The sequence below is a fragment of the Podarcis pityusensis genome (assembly GCF_964106645.2).
Source record: "Podarcis pityusensis genome assembly, chromosome: 7".
Classification (NCBI taxonomy): domain Eukaryota; kingdom Metazoa; phylum Chordata; class Lepidosauria; order Squamata; family Lacertidae; genus Podarcis; species Podarcis pityusensis.
The window spans coordinates 61,958,429-61,966,152 of NC_138031.1; positions in this window are offsets into that span (position 1 = coordinate 61,958,429).

Genomic DNA, 7,724 nt, shown 5'->3' on the forward strand with positions numbered 1-7,724 from the left:
GATCTTACACTAAATGTGTAGCTTTCACCAATTTATGCAAAAACAAGAACTGAGAAATTTGCTATGCTGCAGATGTCAATGAGAACAAAGGTACGTTTAACCATAGATAAATAAATATGGGTAGCACATATGGTCTGGTCTTTGATCAGCGATTTTAATCGCTAATGTAGTTACTCAGGAAAATAAAATTCAAGCATGTTCAAACATCAAGTTTGGAGTTTGGATAGAAATAAAGCTGGATAAAATAAACCCAGCATGTTTACTAAATTTTGTTTCCAGTTTTACTAACAATTACTCTTGTGTTGGCTCTCTGGCTTACAAGGCTTCTGCAGAGCCCAAATAGTCCTGGAGAAATGCCCTGCAGTCTAGTTATTGTACTGAATTATTTCAGTGCTGCACCTCCAGGGAATTGTGTAACTTGAATCACTCTAAGCAGAGCCAGTATCTGAAATGTAACTGATCTCTGAGCCTGAATGTGAGTCTCAGCTGGGTCTCGATGAGGCTTGGCATATATATATGACAAAGCCTAATGAGCACTTAGTCACTTGAAAACTTCTGTTGATTTTAAAGATTAAATTTTTCAGTAAAATATATAATCTCACAATGTTTTATTATCCCAAAATGCTATGGAAGGGGGAAAGTTTTGTACTTGCTCTGTTGAAAGGATTCAATGAGTTTTCCAAACTATGTTCTAGGTTTTGGAGGCAGGCAAGTGTAGCGCTAGTGACTCTCCCCAGCTAAGGCTGAGTCTGATGTCTCAATACCATGGGCTAAGGAAAATCTCATCACGACCAGACAATAGAAGTCTATCTCTACATGGGATGTGAAGTAATATCATACATGAAGGCGAAAGAAGGGGCTTGCAAAAAGCCAATAATATAGATCTCAGTATGCCCTTCAGTAGAGTGAGAATCGGCCCTGAATTAAAGCAAAATGTGTTAAAATTATATTCAGAGACATGAGTAGAACGCCGAGGTATGATATACCAGGATTATATAAAAGGGCTGCAATGATGTCAGAAGAGTCAATTAATCAGATTTGTAGGAGCTAACTATGAATATTTATAAACACATGCCTAATATGAATCATAGTACAGATTAATACTATATGCGGGTTTTCTACTTAATCACTTGTAGGAGTCTTCTCCCCCACCCCTAAAGTAAAACATATTTAGCCATTTACTCATGGCTGCTATTTTTATCCAAGCCTTTTTCAGATTCAGTATTAAAATACACATCTTTCAAAGGAACTGTGCAGCTTTCTGTACTTCAAGTCTACAATGTCAGGAGCCCTTTATAAACTGTGCACCTGAATATTTCATGTTGACAGCTTTCAGTTTTAGAACCAGGGGGTTGATTAATAGAGTTTGTCGGCTTGCCATTGCACCTCCCTTCCATATTAATGAGGTAATTTGGGGATTTAGATCAATTTAGGTGCAGGATAGTGAATATATGTGAAGCAGCTGCCATCCTAAACCCATTTACCTGGGAGTAAACCCCAGTGAATTCAGTAGGGCTTGCTTCTGAGAAGACATGGTGAGGGTGGCAGCCTAAAACCCGGAAGATTGTTGCTGTCCCCTTGGAACACCTCAACAAGGAAGAAACAAGCGGGAAAGGTGTGCAACACCAGGTTATGTATGGCCAGCCCCCAAGTCATTAAAACAAGCAGCAACAACAGAGAAGAGCAAGGTATGACCACAGGGTGATATTTTTGGGTGGGGGGGACAAAATGTTGAAGGACAGGTACAAAGGACTTCTCCCTGTGAGCAAGTATGCTGGTGGCTAATGTAGTTTTGGGGGTTTTTTTCCATTGATGGGGAAGCTGGTGCCCACACCATTGTGTTCCCTTTTTTTGTTTTTTGTACTTTTGGATGTGGCAGCCATTTTGTGACTGGTACCACGGCACTTTCTGAAAATTCCAAATGGGCCCACTGGCCCAAAAGGTTTGCAGCCCTGTTGTATTAATTCCTGTTTGGCATGATAAGCTTTCAGCTGGATACACACAGAACAGAATCTATAAAAAGGATAACTGTCTTCTGAAAGGAAAGAAGAGTTGGGGGTGGGGGGAGTATCCTGCAAGCAGTTAGAAGATGAGACAGAAAATTTTCATAGAGTTCCCTGGGAAAGAAAGCCATTTAAAAATCTGTATCGTTTTATTGACATGTTCATTTTTATGGGATAACTAGGCTAAAATGAAGCTTAGAGTACATGACCTCCAGATTAAGGTGCCTTGACTCAGATGGGTGCAAAGAGTATTGCTTTACAATTCAAATAATGGATTATGTATTTAGAGTTGTATTTTCAGATTTCACCGTAGATGCAAGTTTGAATCATAGTCTGTTCTGAGCTGAATTGCCTACTGGGTTTAAGGTTGCTACTTCCTCAGCAAGAGGTTGAGATATTCATAGCCATATGACATGCAGTGATTCAATGGGTGCAGATTTCCACCCACCAGGGAAATTTCATGTTGGGAAACCACCTGTTGAATTTCTGCCTGCTATGTTGTTAAAGGTCCAAAGCCTGTGTCGAGGGGTGGGGGGATCTGGCAGCTCTGTTACTAACCAAAAGCTCGGAAACATAGTTTCTTCTGCTTACAAAAGAATTAGTGTGTTAACAGATTGTATCGAAATACTACTTATTTGTTAATGAGCAAATGGAATGCAAGAAGTAGAGGTTTTATATTTAAACTGCATATTTGCCTTCTACTTATTTTCATTTGCAATGGTAACAGACTGTTCTTTCTCTCTTGAACACACACACTGCTTTTTACCAATAAGTGCACTTGCAAAATCTGCAGTGTAGATAAAACATGAGTCAAATTATCATTACATGAGCACAGAAGTAATTCAGAAGACTGAAAACATTTCAAGGCTTAAATAATCCTCTGTGGACATTTAGAAACTATTTTTTATAAAAATATTTTTATTATAACATTTCAGTGTAGGAACTCCACTAGAAAAATAAAGCATATAGTTCTTCAAAGAGAGGTGTGACATAATTCATGCAATGAGTAATTGTGTGATTTTCAAAGCTGTAAATAGTAGCTGTAGGGAGCCCTGAATTAGGACTATGTCATGTAAAGAGAAAGCCTTAACCCTTTGTCTCTGTTACAATACTGATCCAGATTCTTCATTGCCACTGCACTAGTACCTGCTCTTTGCATTGGGTAGGAAGTTATCGTTGGCAACAACTGAAGCTTCTCTTTCAAAGCAAATAGCAGAGAGGAGGGGCATGTCAGGGCAAATGGTTAAATTCCCTCCAACCTCCCTCAAAAATGATCCTGATCTAGATCAGTATTCCATTGCTTCTACTTATTTTTAAAATACTAAATACGATTGCTTCCCTTGATCTGGACACTATACTTCTGTTGATGCAGCCTAGAATAGCATTAGCTTTTTTGCTGCTGCATCACACTGTTGACTCATGTGAAGCTCATGGTCTATGAGGATCCCTAGATCCTTTTCACATGTACTACTAGCAAGCCATGTGTTCCCCTGATCTTGCAATTCTATCTGGCATGACTTGTTTTTGAGAAAACCATACTGGGTCTTAGTAACCACTGCATCCTTTTCTAAGTGCTCATACACCAACTATTTAATTATGTGTTCAAGGACCTTTCCTGGTTTCTACAACAAGTTGACTAGTTGGTAGTTACCTGAGTCTTCTTTTCCCTGACTTCTGAAGATAGTGACAACATTTGCCTGCCTCAAACCCACAGGAACCTCACCTGTTCTCCAAGAATTGTCAAAGATTACACACAGAGACTCTGAGATTACATCTGCAAGCGCCTTTAGTGCCCTTGGGTGCAGCTTATCAGGTCCTGGAAATCTGAATTCATTTAAAGTAGCTAGGTGCTCCCTTGCCACCTCTTTTCCTATCTCGGACTGCAGCTCCCTCCTTGGATACTTTATTCTGTTATCACCAGGTTCGCCAGTGCTTTCCTTTTGGGTGAATACAGACGCAAAGTAGTTTTTGAGCAGTTCCACCTTCTCTTTGTCACCCAGTAGCATTTCTCCTCTATGCAGAGGACCTACTACACACAGGACACCACAGGGATAGCCAGTGTGGTGCCATTTAGATTTTGTAGTCCAACTCCCACCATACCTGATCATTGGCTGAAGCAGGTGATGGGAGTTGTAGACCACCATCTGCAGTAAAGCACATTGGCTACCAGTGCCATAGCACTTAAGACACTGGAAACCAGCACTGCCTATTATATGTACTGCCAAGACACCGGCTGTTTACTGAAAAGATCAGATATGCTAGAAAGCTCATGTGATTCCCTAAATCAGCACCATCTGGAAGTTCCCCAACTCTCTCTTATTAATGTGTTTGTAGTGTTGTTGTATCTGGTTTTTTTCTGACCGTTACTCAGCATAATCTCTTTTGTCTCCTATTTCAAGATGATTCAGACTCCTATTACATTTTTTTTTATCTGATCCCCAACTACTCTGATCAGTCATTTGAAAACATGTTTCAGATGCAGTTGCTGTGAAATGTTGCTGTGGGATTTAAAAATAGCCACCGCCTTCCATGCTAGAGGCAGATGCTTTTCAGAGGGGGGAAAAGCAAACTGATTTCTCTTCTCTCTATGTATAGAACAGCATCGTACAGTTGTACCTGCCTACTCACCCTGGTTGAAATGCACATTTGTGCACAAAGGCACTCTAATCCTTCAATATTTTGTCCTTTCAGGCTTTTTATTTTGGTGTTTCCATGGTGCTTTATATGCTGCCTCAATTTTTTCCTCCATTTCAAGGTTGTGAAGTCTCTCATATTTAAAACACAGATTCTGCTTTCAGGTATTTTTTTTAATATATAAGGGATACCCAGGGAGTCTTGGGTGATGTATGCTGGATTGCATTCCATTTAACTTTCTATCAAGTTGTTCAGGCTAAGATGGAAGGGCCTCTCCAAGGCATCCTACCAGAGAAGGCACTACATGGTTCAGTGGAAAGCTAAACTCATACAAGAAACATCTCCAGCAATAACAAATGACTGTTCCATGAGACAAACAGAAGCCATTCAACAATTGGGAGTGCAGAAAACTGACTTTATGATTTGTATCCACTAAGTCATCTTCAAAGTAGACCCACTGGTCCTGGCAAAATTAAGTCAATTGACTTCAATGTGTCTACCCTGCAAATGGCTTAGCGGAAGGTAACTCTTTGATTGAGATCCAATGTGTTTAGTGCAAGAGGATTGAAAATAGGCCTTGTTGTGTAAGCACTAGCACAGAAACTTAACAGTCACCTGCTGTAATAATAGCCATGATTTGCTAGGACGACAGGGAGAAACGTGCTAAGAGGAAGGCACGCTTGGCAAACCTTCACCATGATCAACTCCTGCCCGGAACCTATGTCCCTACTGTGGAAGGATGTGTGGATCCAGTACTGGTCTCCAAAGTCAATTACGGACTCACTGCTAAAACCCTGTTTTGGAAGACAATTTTACTCGGCTACAATTGATCACCAAAGAAGAAGAAGAAGAAGCAACAGCAGCTAGGGGTTGTGAAACACCTTTTGCAAGTACAAGACAATGATTGGATTTGCCTGTTGTAGCACATTAAGAACAAGGCTTCTGGTAGTGGAATGGCTGTTGTATGAGAAAACTTTCCTAATGACAACTCTTATGTTTTGAAAGACCTTTAATAGCAAATTTTAAAGCTTATTCTTGTGCAGGGACCTAGCTCAAAAACTATCTAGAGCAAGGGTTCCCAATTAGCTAAGTACTGCAGACCCCGTTTTTCAAAATCCAAGCCATGGATCCCCTACTTTTGAAAATTTTGATAAATATATGGTGGATGTTGTTATTTGAATGGTCCCACAGACCAACTGGGTGTGCTAAGCAAGCCCCAATTGGGAATCACTGATGTAGAACATAAATGTTGTATGTATTGTGATTAAATAATAATAAAAAACTTGTCATATTAATCCCATTGTATCTAATTACTATGGGAGTATGGAACAGTCTTGCATGTGGAATTAGCCAGATGAATTAGCCAGAGACAATGCAAATTCTTAACCAGGACCAGATTTAGGGGCATGCAACCCAGGCAACAGCCGGAGGCGCTCAAATTGAGTTTAATCCAATAGCCGAAGGGGGGGGGGGAGGCCCAGTTCATCTTCTCTAAAAGTGTAGTAGTATTTATACTGATCAACTCAATGTTAGGACAACACCCAGGTGCTTGATATGACATTTCACTTATTCTTAAAACTGAAAAAGATTCTAGGAACTTTGAATAAACAATTTGGTTTTTAACTGCTTATATATTATTTATGTTTATATAAATTATTTACAACCTGCTCTCCGTGGTTCACACAATCCCAGAGAGAAAAACAACATCAACCTACAGTAACACAATGATTCATTTAAATACAACTTAATATAAAACTAGTCAATATGCTAGCAAGATAAATACATCTGCCAAGCAAGAGGTGCCACTTTAGTCCGATGCTTGGCTGAATATCCATGTTTCTACCACTTGTCAAAATGTGAATAAATACAGATTTACAAACTGATTATTTTATATTACACGGATAACACCTGCCTGTAAATAATACAACTAAGTCATGAAATGGGTTCCCAGGGGAATAAAAAACCGACATGTTCAAAAATTATAGAAATTGAGACAACGCGGAAGCTGCTCTTAATCTGGGGTGTCATTTCATCATGGTAGCCCTGAGTCTAGATTCCCATCAGCCCTAGAGTTTTATGCAGTGTCCAAAGCTAAGAGGTGACTTAGGAAAGTTGCCATTAGCACCAGAGGCTCACCCTGACGAACAAGAGAGAGTAACTTTTATAAGAGATTTACATTCCAGTTTCATAAAGTACCCTGAAACTGTTAGAAATTCACCAGCAAACATTTGCCTGTACTTGACTGGAATGGGAGCTCAAATTGTGTTTTAGAAACCACAAAGCTCTTGTCATAGTTCTCTGCTAGTGAATATCTGTTGATATCTTGGAAGGTGAAACTGCACATTTCTATCTGAATGGGGATGTGCTTAAATGTATTTTTAAGCATTCAATCAGATGTATTATTTATGCATTTTAAAAACCCAATACATGGCATCAGGGTTACCCAACCCTCTTTTTAATATTATGCTTATTCCAATATCATGGGCAAAATTACTATGTGACATAAACAGTACAGTAGTGCAATTGTTAACATAATTGCAGTGCAATTCTTGTTATTATTTTTTCCCAACGAGATACTGTTGCCCTCTGCTGGCTTTTATTATGTATGCAGACATTAAAATAACCAGAAAATGCCTAGCAAAAAAAAGTCTGCACTCATATCTCAGTACCAGAGATAGGATGTTCATGTCACTGATTATCCATGAGCAACACTGCCTCCTAGTCTTTGGCTACTGCAAAAGAACTATTACTATTCCCCACAATACCAGAACCCCTTAATACATGCAATTAATCCTTTCTTCCTAGAAATAATTGTGTGTGGGGTGGTGGAGAATAGTCTACTGGTATGAATTTAGCCCTCGTGTTTTATTTTCCCAGCATTCTGCTATTCTGTGATCAGCCTGGGTAACATTCTTCTTTTGGTAGTTCTGAATCTCTGGGCTGGCTTAAGGTTAGGCAGAGAGCTCTCAATAAAATCCTGGTATTTTCCATAGCAACAGGGCTTACAGGAACATGGTATCTTTTAGATTTCAGATGAAGACATGTGCTTGCAGCCAGCAGGAGATCTGCACACTCTCCCCTACAAAG